At 38.7% G+C, this 21,340-nt stretch overlaps 1 long non-coding RNA gene across 1 annotated transcript in view; it reads right to left on the reverse strand.

The window, feature by feature from the left end:
- Positions 1-8,030: 8,030 nt before the first annotated feature.
- Positions 8,031-21,340, reverse strand: part of LOC110137762 (uncharacterized) — a 33,175-nt gene continuing 19,865 nt past the window's right edge. Inside the window, exon 3 of the long non-coding RNA XR_011492953.1 lies at positions 8,031-8,334. This is a non-coding gene — a long non-coding RNA (uncharacterized lncRNA). The remainder of the gene's footprint in view (positions 8,335-21,340) is intronic.

Raw genomic sequence — 21,340 nt, forward strand, 5'->3', positions numbered from 1 at the left:
CAGTATCTTCATGTTTTTTGTTTTTTTTTGTTTTTTTTTTTGGTTTTAACATGGTTTAATATGCTGTTGTGCTAGCACTAACAAAATGAGTTTTCAAGCAATAATGTATCCTCTAAGGAAAAAATTAAATGCCGATTTTGTCTTTGTAGGAAGTGTGTAGGCAGGACTCTCAACTTTCAGGAAAATTTCTGTCTTCATAGAAAGACATTTTTCAGCTACTCTTTGAATTACTCCCCTGAGAACAAAGAAAAGACTATGAAAATGGAGTTGTCACAGGACTTGCTTGATGGCAGGGGTGATCTGTGACTGCCTCCACCTTTGCTGGAATTGAGAGCAGAATCTGAGAGGAAGACAGAGGTGGTGTCACAGTAGGGCTGGAGAGGCAGTGGGAACAAAACTGCTTCATAAAATGGCCTGATTGACTGGATCTGCCCAAAAGACCCCAAATAGCCAAAGCAGTCTTGAGGAAAAAAAAAAAGGAACTGGAAGAATCAGGCTCCATGAGAGCTATTAAATTGTTGACACCTGTTGTGAGTTGAATGAGTGCCACCAAAATTCATCTGTTGAAGTCCTAATGCCTAGCACCTCTGGATATCATTTTATGTGGAGATGGGGTCTTTACAAAGTATAATCGAGTTCAAGGTCTTTAGAGTAGGCATTAATCCAGTATAACTGGTATTCCTATAAAGGGGGGAAATTTGGAAACGAAGACATATACAGGGGGAATGCCATGTGAACATGAAAAAACGCCAAGGAGCAAGGCTTGGAACTGATCTTTCCTTCATACCCCTCAGAAAAAACAACTCTGTCAACATCTTGGTTTTGGATCTCTAGCCTCTTGAACAGGGAGATAAAAAATTCCTATTGTTAAAGTACTCAGTTTGTGGTACTTTGTTCAGCAGCCCTAGCTAGCTAAAACAACACCCAACCTGAATAAATTTTAAGGAATAAGTAAGTAGCAGAAATTCTGATTTATATGAGTCATTCCACAGAGTAAAGTGAAATTTTGTTTGAAATGGAATTGAGAGTTTTTGTGATTTTTATTTGTAGTGAAAAGAATTTTACTAGAAACAATTGCATATATATATTCACACATATATTATCTTAAAAAATTAAGCTATGTATCATGTAAAATATACAATGAGAGTCATCACTCTTCTCCCTCCAATTTTAATCACCTGTTTAGTGCTGTTTGAAATCTAACATTGTGTTTGTACAGTGCTGGATTCTTAATAAATATTACAGTGTACAAACTTGAATAAAACTCTAGTCCAAGAGTAGAGTTTTGCTTAAACATCACGTTTAGAGTCTGTGCTGTGGGACTGTGTTGTAAGTTGAATCTTACACTTCTCTTATTGCAGCACCATGGATAGGCTGTTAAGTAGTTAGGCCTGTTTTTTAAATTCTATCCTGTGTCACATGTTTAAAGTTTAATATTACCAACCAAGGGTGAATTTTTCAGAATCAACTATCATTTGAAGTTCTTCCTGACTTTCTTTTGTTTACTGCTTAAAATATTGTTATTTTAAGTAGAATAACTGACTATATCTTATTAAAGCTCTTTCCTAGGAATCAGTAATAAATAAATAAATCAATACCTGCCTTCTATGAAGTTTGAATCAGTTATAGCAGAGTGATACCCTTGTGATGGAGAACTCAGTGAATCATCAGCTCTCCTACTTGATATAATAGTGCAGGACTTGAGCTATATGAAAACCTCTGAATAGACAACACAAACATTACAAAGTCCACATAAGAAAGCTCAAAGCTTTGTTGGCAGATGTAACCGAGTACTCAGCTGATCTTTGTGTACTCATGGTTTGTATGCAGTACCAATAAGTTTTCCTGATATAGTTCCTAAGTTCAAAGCAGAGAAACAGTAATAAAAAGAGGGCACATTTTACTCCTCCCATGTACAATGACCAGATTCAGAAGGAAAATTTAAGCACTCAGTGACTTGCAGGGAATTGCAAACTATGAAATGCTACAGTAAGTTGAAAGCAATTGCCTGGAGTCATTTAATAACAGAGAAAAGAGTTCTTTAGGTTTTGAGGTCATTTTTATATTAGAGTGTGATATTATAATTGATGCTCAAAGTGACCTCAAGTCATTTTGAAAAAATTTTTCTTGTGATCAATATTCCATATTTAAGGTGGTAGTTATTCTGTAGCTCAGTCATAGCTGACTCTGCAACCCTATGGATTGCAGCATGCCAGACTTCCCTGTTCTTTGCCATCTCCCGGAGCTTGCTCAAACTCATGTCATGTAGAAAGTTGTGTAATATATTTAAGAATGATTTCCATTTAAAATTGTTCAAATATTTGGCATTTACAGAGGGAAAGATTTAGTAATATGAAAAAAATTTGCTGTCTACATAGTTGAGGTTTTATTAGTATACCAATTAAAGTATTTCCTTTGCTTAGATGCCTCTATTAATGACTGTGCCTTAACTTACCGGACCTTTATATGATATATAAAGTGTTTACTCCACTGATTGAAAATAAATAATGAAGTAATACTTAAATCTTTGTGGAAAGTGTTAGTCACTCAGTCATGTCCGACTTTGCAACCGCACGGACTGTAGCCTGCCAGGGTCTTCTGCCCATGGGATTTTCCAGGCAAGAATACTAGAGTGGGTTGCCATTTTCTTCTCCAGGGGAGCTTCCTGACCCAGAGATCAAACCTAGGTCTCTTGTATTTTGGACAGATTCTTTGCCATCTGAGCCACCAGGAAATCTTTGTAGCACTCTTATTTATTTAGGCACATTGAAGCTGAATTGTATCAGAATCAGGGATGCCTACCATATCAGCATACAGGAGAAGTTCACCCAGATGGATGGACTTCAAGTGAAGAGACTTTATTAGTTGTACATCTCTCACTGTTGGAGCTCTACAGCTAAAGGGGAAGCTAGAGACCATAAACAAGGTGGTGTGTTTAGGCAGTTTTACACATACCTCCTTTTCCTCAGCATCAGATCAATTGGTACAGTATTATTCAAATTATATTCAAATAGTACAATAATGTTGATTTAGGTTTGAAAAACAAAGGCCGAGACCATATCAGATGAAGTTCTCAATATTGTAATTAAACGAAGGCAGTATTTGTCATATTGAACAAAGAAATGGTCTTATAAAATTTACTCCAAGATTTGAACAAGGGGCTTACACTTGCCTGCTCTTTGGTGATTCCGTGATAACACGTCTAAGTGTTAGGTGCTCCATGCTAACAAAAGAGAACAGCTTATTTACAACAGTCTTGCAGGCAGAGGTCTTTCAAAGTTCATATCATCTTTCCTTCCCAAGGAGCAATTGCTTTGCACATATGCTGTACAAATACCAAATACAAGGAACCTGGTTTTTAATTACAAAGTAAAATATCATTCTAAAGTTGCATAATTGGTGGTTGCCTTTTGCAATGCAATGAACATAAGGGAACCTGACATTAAATCTTTGATGTGTTGCCATGACATTTTCTGAAATTTTATTTTATGCCACTTTTAAGCTGCAAACTATGTTAAATTTGAATTCTTTGGGGGTAATAGAGTGATGGAAAATTATAGAACCTAACTCTGATGTTGGAATGTCTAGACCCACAGAGTGTATATTTCAGATTTTAGAAAAAAGTAGATACAGAAATAGAGACACACTGAGGTCTTTATTCTCTCCTTACAGTAGTTCCATGTTTTTCTAGATATAGAGGCCATTTAGTCAGGGAGGGATGTCTCTAGCTTCCCCTTTGCATGAAGGGAAATGTAAGAGAGTGGAGAAAAAGACAGTGGCAGTCAGTGTCACCACAGTTGAATGTGCAGGCTGCTGAAACTGAGAGAGAAATGTCACAGACTGTGTAGTGTGTATATAGGTATGTGCAGGGTGTGGGGGTGGGGGATTGGTTTCAGGACTTCCTGTGGATAACAAAATCCACAGATGTTCCAGTCCCTTAGGTAAAAGGGTGTACTTCGGTTGCTCTCTGGATCCACACATTCAACCAAATGTATTGTCCCTGGATGAGGGGACTGACTGTATTCTTCTAGGTTTTAGAGTTGCTGGAGGAAGGAGCAGGAGCTATAGGAGGAGGATGTTCTGGTTCTCTCTTCCAAAGTGCCTTTTGGAGTAAATACTATTTGCTTAGCAGGGTTCAGTACCACCTCAGATGTTGGTGCAGCTCCATACAAACCAGAGAATTGAACACTAGCTTTTCCTCTCCCCATATCTGCATTTTCTACACCTGCAACCTTTTTTTGTTCCTTACCCCCCAAAGATCTCTGACATTCTGAAAAGTGAAGAGCCCAAATCTTAGAACTGAAAGACACTTTTCAAGGCATCTTCTGTTCTGTCAGTGAGAGAGGAAAAGGCAATTAGGTATCATGATTATAATTTGGGCTTATACACGTAAAACATAATATAAAAAGCAGGATCACCCTACTTGAAATGATTTTCAAAGGTTCAGTATGGTCCCAATGCCTTTGACCTCTAAAACCCCCAATACTAGGTAACTATGACACAATAAATTTAGTAAGTGAATTATAACTATTTTGTAGATTATTGTGAGCAGGGTTGTTACAGAGACTTTAAAAATTGATTGTCTTGTTTTTAAATTTCACACCAATAGTTCATGTATGCACTTTAACTCCAACAGTCAGCTAAATGTCTGGAAATAAATTATTTCTTTCTGCAGCCCCACCTAGATTGTTCTTGCCTTCCTGCTTGCCTGTCCTGACCTTCAGAATGAGTCCAAAAGGTCTATGTCCATGACCTTATCTCCAGGAGACCTCAGTATTATAATTTTCATTGAGCTTTTACTCATTTTCTTATATTTCACTGTGCCTAACAGAGTGTTTGGAGAAAGCAGTGGCAACCCACTCCATTACTCTTGCCTGGGAAATCCCATGGAGGGAGGAGCCTCGTGGGCTGTAGTCCATGGGGTCAGGAAGAGTTGGACACAACTGAGTGACTTCACTTTCACTTTTCACTTTCATGCTTTGGAGAAGGAAATGGCCACCCACTCCAGTGTTCTTGCCTGGAGAATCCCAGGGACAGTGGAGCCTGGTGGGCTGACGTCTGTGGGGTTGCGGACACAACTGAAGCAACTTAGCAGCAGCAGCAACAGTGCTTTGCACATAGCATTTGTTAAACATTTGCTGACCTCAGTTAACAGCTGCCCTCTTGCCAACCTTAAGATACAATTTAGAATTTTTTTAGGGTCAGGAAATAAGTCATCTGCTTGTTGGCCTCCTCCTACTCCACAATGATGAAATGCATTCTAAAATAGGTTGAACTGACCTCAGTGCTTTGCTAAGAACTATGTACAACAGTATGCTAAAATTACATACAATAAACTGAATCACTTTGCTGTATAACTGAAACTAACACAACACTGTAAATCAATTATATTTCAATGTAAAATAAAAATCAAAAAATTCATTCAATAGCTAACATTCAGATTTTCCTGTATATCAGGCACAGCAAGGTCACTGTGCTAAGACTTTTTTTGTGTGTGTGCTAAGACTTTTATAATCATGATCTTACTTATAGCTCATAATTTTGTCCAAATAGGTAATAACACTACCCCATTGAGACCCAGATTCATTAAGGAATTTGCTTAATACTGTTCAGCTCATTAATGGCAAAGACTTGAAACCATGCACTTGTCTGATTCTGTTGTGCCTATTCAAGCACCCAAAGAAAGTCAAGAAGTAGGAAGTACTAAATTAGAGAGTTTTTAGTGCACGGTTGAGCAAACAGGTCATTTTGATTTTTTAATGCTTTTAAAAAAAATTGTAAATCTAATAGTACGTCTGTACTGCTAGGCACATAGCGATGTGTAAGCATGCATGCTTAGTTGCTCAGTCAAGTCTGACTCTTTGCAACTCCATAGACTATAGCCCGTCAGGCTTCTCTGTCCATGGGATTATCCCAGCAAGAATACTGGAGTGGGTGCTATTTCCTTCTTAAGGGGATCTTCTGACCCAAGGACCAAACCTGTGTCTCCTGCATTCCAGGCAGATTCTTTACCACAGAGCCATTTGGGAAGGCCCAGCTACACAGAAGCCTTGTGGAAATTTTAGGCCATCTTCCAAATATGGTGTTTATGGAAACATGATATTTTAATTCAATTTTTAGTCTTAAGAATTATGTTTCATTTGTATCAAGTGCTATAATTGACAAAGTATTTTCATATATACTATGTTATTGGATTCTTATAGCTGCTGAGTTCAGAGACTATATATTATCTGGTTTTACTGCAGAGGATTTGAGTTTAAGAAAGTCGAGATAACTTCCTTCAAATCATATAGCAAGTAAATGTTCTAAAAAGAATCAGTGCTTTTTATCACTATAATGATTCTGGAATATCTCAACATGTATTAATATCTCTTGAGAGTCTCTTGGACTGCAAGGAGAGCCAACCAGTCCATCCTAAAGGAGATCAGTCCTGGGTATTCATTGGAAGGACTGATGTTGAAGCTGAAACTCCAGTACTTTGGCCACCTCGTGCAAAGAGCTGACTCATTTGAAAAGACCCTGATGCTGGGAAAGATGGAGGGCAGGAGGAGAAGGGGGTGACAGAGGATGAGGTTGGTTGGATGGCATCACTGACTCAATGGACATGGGTTTGGGTGGACTCCGGGAGTTGGTGATGAACAGGGAGGCCTGCTGTGCTGCAGTTCATGGGGTCGCAAAGAGTCAGACACGACTGAGCGACTGAACTGATTAATATTTCAACATATATGTGCATTTGTAGTCAAGAGTAACCTACTAAAAGTGATTACAGTTTACTACTACTAATAATAGCAACTTCACCATTTGCAATCAAGAATAAACTACTAAAAGTTTTTAGTCTACTGATAACAATAATCACCATTTTCACACAGGTTGTACACATGAATTGTCATCCAAACCAGGACCCCCTGGTCCTGAGAATGCTAAATGGCAAACTAATTGGGAAGTTGAGACAACAGTCATAAATTGGACCAACTCAAGGAAAGAGGGATGTGTGATTCCCCAATTGAAACAGCACCTGTCTTGTGCTGTCCTATTCTAAACAATTTACATGGATTAACTTGCTTAATTCTCTATCCTTATGAGATAGGAATTATACATATTTCTCAGGTGAGCATTTTCTAATGTGTTTAAGGTCACACAGCTTTCATGGATTCTTTTCAGTGCTCTGTGCTTTACTGAATCTCTTTGCTTGCTTAAAAATAGGGGAAGGGAGAGCCAAGGCCAAAAAAAGAAAGACCTAGGGAAAGGCAGGCAATGCTTATGAGAATTTGTAGCTGAAAGAGACAGCTAGTTGTTTTCTAATGCTAGTGGAAGAGTTGGGGGAATAGTTTGTGGGAAAGGGGAAGTGTTAGTTGCTCAGTAGTGTCCTACTCTTCAACCTCATGGACTGTAGCCCGCCAGGTTCCTCTGTCCATGGAATTCTCCAGGCAAGAGTACTGGAGTGGGAAGCCATTCTCTTCTCCAGGGAATCTTACTGACCCAGGGATTGAACCTGAGTCTCCTGAATTGCAGACAGAATCTTTACCATCTGAGCCACGAGGGAAGCCCCTGGTGTGGGGGAAGCAGTGGCAGTTAACTGAGGAAGCATGGATCAACAGTCTTCCTAGGTACTGTGTGTCTTGTTTGTTTGTTTGTTTAACTTTTTGGCTGTGCTGGGTCTTTATTGCTACGTGGGCTTTTCTCTAGTTGTGGTGAGCAGGGGCTACTCTCTAGTTGCGGTGGTTTGGGCTTCTCATTGCAGTGGCTTCTCTTGTTGTGGTCCCTGGGCTCTAGAGCCCCAGACTCAATAGTTGTGGCATACAGGCTTAGTTGTTCTGAGGCATGTGGGATTTTCCCTAATCTGGGATCAAACCAGTGGCTGTTGCATTAGCAGGCAGATTCTCTACCATTGAGCCACCAGGGCAACCCCTTGCCGGTTACTGTTTTTTAAAAATTATTACACATTTACACACATTAAAGATGGTTTTGATGTATTTGGTGCTCTTGGATAATTATTTAATGATGTGTGAACAATTAGGTGAACTCTAAGCAGTTGACTTTTTTTCTAGGCAAGATGGGTGAACCAATCGGGATCAGTTTGTTTTATTAATTGGATCCAGCCTGGGATAGATCCCAGTTTTTGACTGTGAGAAGCCCTCTGGCTTGTCTTGCTTCTGCTGAGGCTAAAGTTTGTTTGTTTTTTCCTAAGTGGGTGTCATCTGTGTGAAGTCCTGGACCCTTTCTCTAACTACATTCCTTTTCTTTTCTGCTCTATCCCCTCTTAGTTTGTTGAGAGAAGTCTGCTGGCATTCCACTTCACTTGTCAGGCTGCATATAAAGGCAAAGATTGGAGATCTACAAATGAAAAGAAATATTTTAACAGACAATGCCTGGTACTTTCAATCTGATCACTTTACAAACAAGCAGATGCTTTCTCTATTGTACGGATGACCTCATCAGGGAAAGTGGATTAAGCTCTGGATCACTCTACTCAGAGCCATCCTCCAGCACGTCTCAAATCACAGGCCTATTCTTCTGCTCTACTCTTGCCTTAAAAAAACAAGGACAATTCTAAATAACATTCATCTCATTAATTAAAAAAACAAATAGGTAAGCATTTATGCCCGTAGTTAAATGTAAATAATGTTTTATTAAGTATGAATCATTAAATTGCTTTCACAGTGATTTTAGAGCAAATGTATTTGGGGCAGGCATTATACTAGAAATTCTTTCATGGCTTATTTAATTCTCACAATATTCTAGAACTGCTTTCCCCTTTTTAAACATAAGATAAACACTGGTTAGAAAGATTACATAACTTGCTAAAGATCAACAGTAAAAAATCTATGTCTAATCAATTGGCTTTGACTGATACAATGTAGGTTTTTGTATTACTAAGGAGCTAAAGACGTCAAATTACATACAGTTGTGTTTCATTATCAGTCATTAACTCTACCCTCTTCCAGATTATCTGGAAAAATATGCCATTTAAAAGATAGGAGCTCACTTTTCCAGAATGACCTGACTTTTCTATTTTGTTCTTGTTGATCACCTAACAAAATGCAGGAGGAATGTACCTTGTCTCACAACATATTTTAAAACAGTGTCTTTCACTGTTGTTTTTAACTTTTTTTTTCCCTTTTCTGTTTTTTGCAAAACTCTCTTCCTTAAACATCTATTAAAAAAAAAAAATAGCGTTTAACAGATGAAGGGCTTCACTGGTGGTCCAGTGGTTAAGATTCGGTGCTTCCACTGCAGGAAGCACAGGTATGATCCCTGACTGGGGAACTGAAATCCCATATGCCACAAGACATGGCCAAAAGTAAATAAATAAGTAAAACAATAAAATAAATGAAAACAGTATACCAGTTGTAAGATCAATTTATACTGTTTGCTTACTATTAAATCAGTCATGTTAAGAGACTGTTCCTATGAACATTGGTATTCAAAATCAAGAGTTAGAAAAGATTAAAAACTAAAAAGAGAAAAGATAGTTGCAGCATTATATTATTTTTACTATCCAATTGTTTTCTGTATTTTTATTTGAGAAGTAAAATTGACTCAAGAAAAAGTTATAATTCATCCTGTTAAGAATTAGTATCTGAATTTACACTTTTAGCTATACAGCCAGAATCTCTCCAGAATAAAAAGAAGACATTCAGGCACATTTATTAATTATTAATAAATGACATATTTGCAGTAAATTCAAATATCTGTATAGAGGTGTCAAGAAAAAGTGGCTCAAGTGAATGTATTGGTGGTTTCTTATTTGGTATAGAATGTATTTCAGTGTAGTATAAGTTTTCTTTTTAAATTATAAATCTATGTGTTATTGAATGTATTTTTATCATATTTTATTTTTTTATTTGAAAGCATATTTTTATAATGAAATGTGAGCTCAATATTTATAGAACAGATGAATCACCGGGAATCTTCAGAAAGACAGTTTGAAAAGTATAACCTTAGTTTTCTTTTTACTTATTCAAATTCCAGTGATACCTGTGAATCAAAACCACAAAGCATTTTATCATCTGTATTTAGTCATTTTCATAAGAGTTTGGTGAGGCACATGTGAAATGCTATGGAGTGGCACTTAAATTTCTTTTAATAATGAATTAAAACCCTTTTAGCTCCTGTTATGAAGGAAGCTCTGAGTACTTATACTTTATTTTTTCCATCTGTGTTGCAAATTACTTCAAATTTTGAAAAACTTTTCTTTAAGACTTTTAAAAAATAACGGTTTCAAACTTATAGAAAAGTTGCATGGACAGTTCAGAATATTTCCATATCTCATGTAGACACAATACTGAAAACTCTGGTGCACATTTCTCAAAACAAAGATATTCTCCTCCTAATCCCAAATAATCCTCCAAATTAAGAAATTGATACACACTACCTTTTAGTCCACAGACCCCATTCAAATTTTGACAGCTTTTGCAATAGCAGCTTTTTCCTTTAACATCCAGAATCATGCATTGTGGTTATTTTTACCACTCTTTAGTTTTCTAAATCTGGAGCATTTCCTTAGTTTTTCCTTAGTCTTAGTCATGAATTCATGACCTTGATAGATTGAAGAGTACAGACATTTCATTTGATAGCATGTCCCTCAACCTGGGCCTTTTATGAGGTTTTCTTATGACCAGATTCAGATCATTCATTCCTGGTAGGAAGACTTCAGAAATGATGCTGTGCTCTTCCTAAATTGATCACACGATGGAGGCTCAGGATGAGCACCCATCCCACCCCAGGTGATGCCAACCTAGAGCACTCAGTCAATTGCCAGCTTTCTCCACCTTAAAATCACCATTTCTCCCCTTTGTAATTGATAAAGATTTTATGTTGAGATAGTTCACACCTATGCCAGTAGCCTCAAAATCTTTAAGCCTTCACTCACCAGTTTTGGCATCCTTTCCTGATTCCTGCCTGAATTAATGACTTTTATATGACTGTCAAATGATGATTTTCTATTTCCATTGTTTATCAGTTGGCATTCTGGGATTGGATAGATTTTCCCCTTCTCCTTCATTTATCTATTCATTTGATTATTTATATCAATATAGATTTATGGATTCCTGTTTTATTCAGTGGATTATGGTCTGTTACTATTATTATTCTGATAGTTTTCCAGAAATGACCAGTTGGAACCTTTGTAAATTTGCTCCCAAGTCTTTTTTACAGTGTTTATATCATTCTTTGAACACTTCCTTACTTTCTATGACAAAAAAGATAATCCAAGCCCATATTGTATCTTCTTCACCCAAGTGCTGGAATCAGTTGTTTATCTAAGGAGTCCTGGCTCCTTTCAGTGAAGCATGGTATTGGAAGCCGAAATCTGCTCTGAGTGCTCATTGCTACTGGAGTGTCATTGCTTCTAGACTCTCTTGGGAAACAGAGCTGAAATTCTATATGTATTGATATATATATACAGATGCATATGTAGGTGTGCATGTATATTTATGTGTATGTATATATATTATGCTCATATAATTATTATTTATGTACACCAATCCATGTCTGTCTGTCATCTGTTATCCAAGACTACCATTTCACCTAGTATTTCCAATTGCAGTTCATAACCTCAGGCGTATTCCTAGCTTTCTCATTTATTTACTTTCTTTGACAGTGAGGAGCCTGACTCTCATTACTGACAATGCAGTTACATTTTCTCAAAGTGATTGTAACTCATCTTCCTTTTTTGCTTTGTTCCTTCTCCACCATCTTCAAGAAAGAGAAGAAAACTGAAAGCAGCTGTAGTTTTCTGTTTACTTGGCAACTGTAGCCCTGAACATTCAGTACAGTGCACCTCTGGAAGTATTTCCTAATCATTTTACCTGTCTTTCAATTTCTTTCTGCCTCCAAATGTGGTAGAATGATTATAGAATATCTTTGTGGAATTAGGGAATAATGTTCGACAGTTGTCCTCAGTCTAGCTACTATTTATTCACTTTACCCCTGCTTCTTCCTTTTCTGTTCTGCCGCTGCTGTTGACTTATTTCTTGACTGAATTACTTTAACAGGTTCCTAAGTGCTACAAATCTTGTTGCCTTTAAGATCTTCTTCCCCATAAACACCAGAGTGATCCCTTTAAAACACAGAGCTGAGTACAACATTCTGTTGCTTTAAAATTTCTCAATGGCTTCCTTATTGCTTCAAATTCATTAATGCGGTTTATAAGAAAATCTATAACTTGATAGATTCTTGTTTTCTCTCCAAATTCATCTCTCATCACTTTCTTCTCTGAACTTCCTGTGTCAGCTACAACAAGTGATTGTATGTATACAAAAAAGTAATTGAGTGAGTGTTTTTTGATACCAAGCTTTCTGGATTTGAATTCTCTTTTATTGCCTGATTAGATATATAATATATATATTTTTATATAATTTTATTTATTTATTTATTTATTTTTGATTGTGTTTGATCTTCATTGCTGCATGGGCTTTTTCTCTAGTTGTGGTGAGTGGGGGCCACTCTCTAGTTGGTGCACAGGCTTCTCATTGGAGTGACTTCTCTTGTTGTGGAGCACAGGCTCTCTGTCATGCAGGCTTCAGTAGTTGTAGCACATAGACTCAGAGTTGCGGCTACTGGGACTCTAGAATACAGGCTCAAAATTTAGTGATGTAAAACAATAACTATTTTAAAACCAGATATTGTGGGTCCAGATTCAGAAAAGGGTCAGTAGGGATAGTTCTATGCTGGGTCCAGAGGATTCATTTCTAAGATGACTTCTCACAAGTCTGGTGCCCAGGCTGATGGATATCAGAATGGTTTCTGCTGGTAGCTGGACATTTTGCCAAGCAGCTCAAGGATCCAACGTGTGTGTTTCAGCAAACCAAGTGGAAGCTGCTTGGCCTTGTATGATCTGACCCCAGAAGTCCCATAGTGTCACTTCCACTGTACTCTATTGATGGTAGCAAGATTCAAGGGTAGGGAACATAGATTCTTTCAACATTTTAAAACTTGCACCTTGGAGGTAAAATGGAGGTCCTAGAAGTCTGGGTTAAGTGAGACTTTTTATAAGGTAGCCAATACACAGTAAGTAGTTGATAAATATTAGATATTTTTGTTTTTCAAGGACATTTCTTCCTGGAATTCAGGTCCTGTTCTCATGATCTGATGAAGATGGAGATAGGTTAGCCCCTTTCCTTGGAAGTCTCTCTTAAAAGTTGCCTCAGGGAGTTTCCAGGTTGTCTGACTTCTACAACTCTTGAGAGTCCCTTGGACTGCAAGGAGATCCAACCAGTCCGTCCTAAAGGAGATCAGTCCTGGGTGTTACCTGGAAGGACTGATGTTGAAGCTGCAACTTCAATCATTTGGCCACCTGATGCGAAGAGCTGACTCATTTGAAAAGACCCTGATGCTGGGAAAGATGGAGGGCAGGAGGAGAAGGGGATGACAGAGGATGAGATGGTTGGATGGCATCACCGACTGAAAGGACATGGGTTTGGGTGGACTCCGGGAGTTGGTGATGGACAGGGAGGCCTGGTGTGCTGCGGTTCATGGGGTCGCAAAGAGTCACACACGACTGAGTGACTGAACTGAACTGACCTCTAATGCATATAAATGCTCATTCATGTGTTTATTTTTCCTAGTAATCTGAGGCTTCTAGGGCAAAGATAATACAGTATTTCTAGAGTGCAGGGACCCAGGACTTTGAGATAGGATGATCATATATCCAGTTGACCTGGGACATTCTGCATTTACATCTGCTGTTGTAGCACAGTTATTAATAGTGCCACACTTTATTCTCAAAAAGTTCCCAGTTTGGATGATAAATAATGCAGTATCTACTCAAAGAGACTTCTAGAGCCTCAGTCATGTTGCTAAAGGAAAGACTGCCCTTGACCCTCTGACACAGTTTGCAATTGTAGCAGCAGGACTTGAGGGTAACACTGGAGCCTGGGAAACTTGCCTCTCACCCAGGGGGCTGGGGAGGCTGTGAGGGAAATGTGCCTGTGAGTCCCAGTGAGCCAGCCTGTAGTGCTGAATCGCTAGCAGCATTTCCCAGAAGTGAGTTAAGAAACTATTTCCCACTGACAAAGGGCGTGGGGCTGTCACCGGCCCACACCGACTAGAACAGAATTACCTGGTTTGCTCTGACTCCTGCTGAAAAAGTAGTCTCAGTCCTCTCTGAAACCCCCTTCCCTGTTGTTCTCTAAGGGTCTTCAGGTGTTGCCCCCAGATTTCTTTCAGGAAATACCGGCTGGTGAGTGCTCTTCAGTTGTGCTACAGAGTTTTGAAATGGCACAAAGTTGAATTTGGACTAAATTGTAAATGATCTAATGCTCTGATGTTTGTACTTACCTGGAAAAACAGGTTTAAAAGATCCAGGAAATCAAGCCATACGATCACTCAAGAAAGGAGTTTGTAAGAATGTGCCATCACCTTGGATAGCCCTGCCAATTGCCATTTTTGGAAGTGAATGGGGACTTTTTTGCCTTTGGGTTGGGCTTCCACATTTTTCAAGGCCCAGTTTAAGTCCTGCTTTGTCCAAGAAACTTTCCTGAGTTCCCACAGACAGCCTCACCTCTCCTTGACCTCTGCTTTTCCTCAGCTCCAGGTATTTAAAAAATTTACTTATCTGGCAAGTCTCCTGACCTTTTGGTCAATACCTCTGATACAGTATTTGTGTGCCAAGCACTGTGCTGAATTCTTTGCAGTAATCATTCCTTCGAATTCTTTACCACCAGGTAAGTATGTTATGTATATTTTATAGGTAAGGAAACACAGGTCACATTGCATTATTATCTAGGTTGCTAGATTACATCGCCTCTCCCCACCTACCTGTAATCCTCTCAAGAACTGCATCAACAGGTTGCTTACCTCTTGGTATCCTAGTTTCCCCTGACACAGTAGTAACTCAAAGGAGCAAATTGTTGATGTTAATGGCCAGTATTACTTTCTGTCTACTCCACAAGACGGAATTTTAAGTGTGAATACATAGTTGTGTTCTATAGGCCATCTTTAAAGCCCTGGAAACCTCACATCAGGCCAGGGAAATTAAGTGTGAAGAGAAGGAATAATGCATACGTGAGACTGGCCATTTTGAGAGTCCATGGATGTTGGTTTTGAGACACAGAAAGCTTTGCTTCAACATTTGTTTCAAAGAGGAAGAAAATGTTGAAAGTTTTTTAAATGTTAGGCACGTTGTGATTATTTGAATATTCTCTCGTGTTATTTCCTGCATTACATCTTTGAAAGTGTCCTGATTTTCGTAAGTGTTCCAGTGGTGAGTGGTATTTCCTGTCTCAGCCTAAAAAATGGGTTTTAACTTGCAACCGGAAGTGTCAGACTCAGCTGCAGTGACGGAGATGTTGAGGCAGTGACGAGCTCGTGGAAACATATTAGGATTTTGATCTTAACGCACACTGAATAAGTCTATAAATGTATATGAAATAAGTATGAGTGCCTTTTCATAATTTAGAGTCCTCTAACTCTTGCCTTAAAGTGTTGGCCGAAGTTCATTTTTGTGTTTTTTAGTCTCTTATACTCAAATTGTCAGGTATTATGTGTGATGAAGCCAGTCAAGGCAGAATTATGAAAATTACAGGTGGAAAATTAGGTCCTTTTCTTTTTTCTTTTCCAATACAGGCTCCTTTCCTCACAGAATATCCTCAAATAATTTTTCCATCCTTGTTTAGAATAATGCACACAAGTGCTGGGGCCATTTTTTACAGGTTCCCCTGGGAGGTTATTCCTCAGAAAATGGGATTTGTTGCAGGTACATTTTAAACCCAATTTTTAATCTAAACTTTTGTTTTGCTCAATTTCATTCTTTTACCCCTTGGACCACCTGTATAGTCCTTCACAGAAGTTTGCAGAATGCTTATTTTGATAGGAATACTCATAATAATTAAAGTGAATTAGGTTCATTTATGTTTGCCATGCATAGGTCTGCTTTATTTTTTGTGTGCTTATTGACATGGCCTAAGGAAACATGATAGTGGGCAATTCTTAAACATAATCACAGAACTGGATTGGAAGAGGTTCATAAATATTCTTTTAAGTAGGTGTAAAAAATATTAGGCCCTTTCTTTGAGGCATATGCTAGGTCTCTCATTTATGGGAAAATGAATGAAATAAGCAACCTGGTCAGTCTGGTCTTGGGTTGTCTAGAACTTCTCCACTAAGTTAGGCTTGCGTCAGTGTGTTCAGTTCGACTTCATGCTATAGCCATAAATTGGGATGTTTCTATCTGCTGTATCCCAGAGACACCAACCTTGAGGCCTGGTCTGGCCTGTATGGGTCTCTGTATATCCACGATTGAGCTGTGCCTGGCAGATGTCAGCTGTTTTGTTGGGTAATTGAATGATGAAGTATGTGCCGATTAAGAAAAAACTAGCAAAGCAGCCATATATCTAGTATTTTTGACACCCAGTGCCTATCATTTTTAATGGTATGCACTTTATATGCATTTTATATGAAAGATGTATTTCAGTAAGAATTGTGCTATGAAATGAATAATAATAACAGCCAAAAGAAAAACATAATAAACTTTCATTAAACAATATATACTCATGCAAATAAATTAAAAATCAAAACAAATGTCATAGAACAAAAATATTTTAGTTTTATAAAATATAAGACATTAATTGTTTCTTGGGAAAAAGGAACATATTTTATACTGCCATGTACTCCATGATTTCCAAAGGGAGGATTGAAGTAGCTCAAGTTTTCCTTCTTTGTCCTTACAATCATTGTTTGTTTTGACTATTCTAAACACTGGAAGCTGTAGTACCCTAGGAATTGGAGCTGCTAGCTGCCATCCAGGCGAGCTCAAAGGATTCCAAACTATTTTGAACTTACTCTGTATATCTATGGCTGGTTCATGTTGCTGTTTGGCAGAAAACCAACACAATTCTGTAAAGCAATTATCTTTCAATTAAAAAATAAATAAATTTAAAATTAAAAAAATAAAAAGAATGTGGACAGCTGAGTCTCTGGGTGTACAAGTGGAGGTTCCAGATTATAGTGTTTATTTGTAAATGATGTTTTATATATATATATATATATATATATATGAAGATTACATATGTACTATTAAAATTCAGCAGTAACCACAGCAATTGTTTAGAACTTTGACAAACAAAAGGCGTTTTAAGTGGGACAAGTATTTTATCATTGACTTTGTTTAGAGTTGACAGAGCATAGGGAAAATAGAAAGCAGTATGCCTTTAAGCTTATTTCTTTTAGTTTATTATTGAAAAATTCTTAATATTTACAAATTTTATAATTCTCTACAGACAGTAATGACTTGCCTGCACCTGGGGCACACTGTTCCCATTTCCCTGTCCTGGGTTCACTGTTGTGGAAGATAGGAATTTTGCTTTGAATACAATTTTAGGGAAAAAAAATGTTAAAGATGTTCCATGGCTTGCAGGTATCCAACATATATTTTGAATGTCTAACTAGAAGAGAGAATGGAGGATGAGTGAAATCTCTCAGAAGGAGACTGTGGGTATTGGAGAGTAGCCGGCTAGTATGAGGCCCCTGGGGCAGCACATTAGAACATCAGCATTTTACAAAGGGAAGTGAGGGGTAGAACAAAGAACTGATGTTCCATTCTCTTGGTGATTGTTTGGGGTTGCTGATGGGAAGAGCAGAAGCAAGAGAGTTTTTCTGGGCTTAACTTCCCATCTCATTCTTTTAATTTCTGCCTTTGACCAGGGTTAGCCATAGATACTGTTTTCTCCATTCCCTTGCTCAGTTCCTGAGAAGACCCCTCCTACTCTTCCTTCAGTGGTTTATCTGCTTCTGTCAATAATCTGGAGATTTTATAGTAAAACTGTGTAAAATGGGGAAACACTGAAATACATCTCAGGTCATGCAGAACATTTGTATGCCAGATGTGTGGTACAAGTAAGGAGTACTTTGCATTAAATTCTTTCCGCCATTGTTCTCTTCTTGGACTCAGTTTTCTCTTGCTGACTTAGAGCTGGCATGGAAACCCCCAACATCCTTTGTAGGCATTTTTTGTACACTTCCTCTCCAGTCAGAGCAAGGGTATCCAAGAAGTACAGTTCTCTGAGATGGCCTTTGGTCATACTGTTTTAGTCTTCATCACTCTGTTCAAGAGAAATTCCTATATGAGAATGCCTTGTACCCTGTTTCATGGCACCTCTATCTCCTACTCTCTTATCAAAAATAGAATTTCAGCATACCCATTAGGATGGCTACTTTTAAAGAAATAGACAATAACAGGTGTTGGTGAAGATGTGGATACATTGGAACCTTTGTGTACCATCGGTGAGAATGTAAAATGGTGCAGCCACTATGGAAAACATTATGACAGGTCCTAAAAAAATTTGAAACAGGGTTGATACACGATCCAGCAACTCCACTCTGGGCATACACCTAAGAGAACTGAAAGCAGAGAGGACGTCTGGGCACCCGTATCCATAGAAGCATGATTCATGATAGCCAAGAGGGGGAAGCTGCAAGGCCATTGATGAGTGGATAAGCAAGATGTGATCTATCCAAACAAGGAAATGCCACTCAGCCTAAAAAGGAAGGACCTTCTGACACATGTGATGACTTGAGCTTTGAGAACACTGTGCTAAGAGAAATAAGCCAATCACAAAAAGACAAATACTATATAACTCAATTTACAGAAGATACCTAAAGTAGCCAAATTCATAGAGATAGAATGGTGGTTACCAAGGGTTAGCTTGAGAGGGAAATGAAGAGTTGTTGTTTAATGGATACAGAGTTTCAGTTTGGGAAGAAGAAAAGTTCAGGAGATGGGTGGTGATGATGATTGCACAATATGAATGTACTTAAAGAGACTGAACTGTATACTTAAAATGGTTAAGATGGTAAATTCTCTGTTATGTGTTTTTAACCTTAATTTAAAAAAAAGAAAAGAAAATATGGGAAAATTACATACCTAACTCTAACCCTAATCCCAGAAAACTGCATGTGAAAAATAATTATGGGTGTTTTACCAAAATAAAAGATAATTTAAAAAATAGAATTTCAAGTTTGTTACACATCACTCTTTTTTTTTTTTTTAATTTATTTATTTTTGGTTATGCTGGGTCTTTGTTGCTGTATTGCTGGGTTGGGAAGATCACCTGGAGAAGGGCATGGCAATCCACTCCAGTATTCTTACCTGGAGAATCCCATAGACAGAGGAGCCTGGGGAACTATACTTCATGGGGTTGCAAAGAATCAGACACGATTGAGCAACTAACATGCACACACACATATGCGCGCGCACACACACACACACACACACACCCCTGGGTCTTTGTTGCTGGACAGGCTTTTCTCTAGTTGTGACGAGAGGGGGGCTGCTCTGTGGTTGCTATGTGCTTGCAGTGGCTTCTCTTATTTTGGAGCAGGGGCTCTAGGGTGCAAGGGCTTGGTAATTGCTGCTTGGGCTCTAGAGCACAGGCTCAGTAGTTGTGGCACATGGACTTAATCACTTGTGGCATGTGGAATCTTCCCTGATGAGGGATAAAACTCATGTCTTCTGCATTGGCAGGTGAATTCTTTACCACTGAGCCACTAGGGAAGCCCCATGTCACTCTTAATATAAAATAACAAAGAGCTGTTTTAGGGACGTTAGAGTCTGATGCCATGGGCCACATGCTCTACCTCATTCCAGGCAAGTTTGGAAATCATGCTTGGTGGTCACTGTGGTTTGAATACAACACATGGTTAAGCAGTATTACCTTGTTCTTTCCAGGTCAGAGACCAACAGAAAAGTAAATCAGAATAGGAAATGACCACCACTGTCTATGAGATCAGAGAAGGAAATGGCAACCCACTCCAGTATACTTGCCTAGAGAATCCTGTGGACAGAGGAGCCTGGTGGGCTGCCATCTATGGTGTTGCACAGAGTTGGACACGACTGAAGTGACTTAGCATGCATGCATGCATTGGAGAAGAAAATGGCAACCCACTCCAGTATTCTTGACTTAGCAGCAGCAGTCTATGAGATGGTACTGTGAGAGTCTATGAGTCTCTTAAATGGAGACCTTACATTCCTAGCTCATCTACATCAGATTTAAAGATCTGAATGTTCACTTCAGCTCCAAATGGAGGCTGCTTGTGCAAAATGATGTTTAGCAAAATGAAGTAAGCAAATTAGATGTCATGGTGAATTAAAAGCACAGTTTTGAAGAAGAGAAGCCTTCAAAACCTGCAATGCAATATCCACATTTTGACATTTAGGTTACTCGGCCAGAGGTATCATGGGTTATTGGTGAAAGAAAACTATGATTACCATGGAGACTATTTGGCAGTAAGAAATAGTAATAATAATGCTTTGATTTAAGCCATTTCTCCCCAGGGCTCACATATATAATAATTTATTTTCACAATATACCGAGGAACCAGGGAGGAATGGATATTATTATCTCTACTTTATAGTTATAGAAGGTGACACTGAGAAATAGAGAAATAATTTGAAATTGAGGCAGTGACTCATTGGCAAGGTAGCCTTAGAAAACAGGCTTCTAGTTTCCTAATCTCAGGTCCTCTTCTTATGAATAGCTTGCCTTCTGTTCTGTTGATCCTGTTGAACAGAGCTGCACCTCTGTGTCCCCAAACATGACAATAGTTGGCTCTCTGAATAAGTTTTTTAAGTAAAGAAGCCACACAAGAAGAATGGGATCTTTAGGCCCCTCCAGAAGCAAGCTGATGTGTGGGTGATGACCAAGGAACTTCAGTGTTGGCTGGAGAACTTCAGTTTCCTTGACTGTCACATTTCTCTGTGTCTAACTTCATTTGAGAGGAAAAAAAGACAACTGGAATTTCAGTAAGCTCCATTTTCTTGGCTTCGAAGTCACAAGCTCCAGTTAAGTGCTGCCCTGAATAAGTAGCTCCTCTGTGTTGAAGGAGAGACCACCCCCTGTTGCAGTTTCGCAACACCCATATAGAGGTTTCCAGAAGCCCTCAGCTGGAGCAACTAAATGTGACTGAGAAACACAGTCCCAGAGACAAAGGTCAGACCTATTTTAATCTCTGAGTAAGGCTATTACTCTGGGACAAGGCCCTTCTTGTCTGATACCCTGCTATTTTCAGTGATTCACAAGCTCGAATCTCTTTCATCTGGGAGCACAGAGTCCCATCCCCCTTTCAGATTTGTTTGTGAGTTAAAATACTTCCCATCCCCAGTCTTCTCAGAGTGTCTTCTTCCAACCGTAGAATTCCTCAAGCTGTGACCTAGAGGACTCCCTGGGAGGAAGAGTCAGGGCAGCTTGGACTGTGAGCCCAGGGGAGGATCTGGAGTGTAGCAGGAAGTGGGGTTGTGGCTTGCTTGGAAGGTCCCGTAGAGACTCTGAACCAGTAGGTCACTGGGCAGCTGACTTTTCTGACAGTGCTCTGGGAGGCTTGCTCTGTACTGTCTGCTGAAGTG

This window comes from Odocoileus virginianus, chromosome 19 (genome assembly GCF_023699985.2).
Source record: "Odocoileus virginianus isolate 20LAN1187 ecotype Illinois chromosome 19, Ovbor_1.2, whole genome shotgun sequence".
In the NCBI taxonomy this organism is placed as follows: Eukaryota; Metazoa; Chordata; class Mammalia; order Artiodactyla; family Cervidae; genus Odocoileus; species Odocoileus virginianus.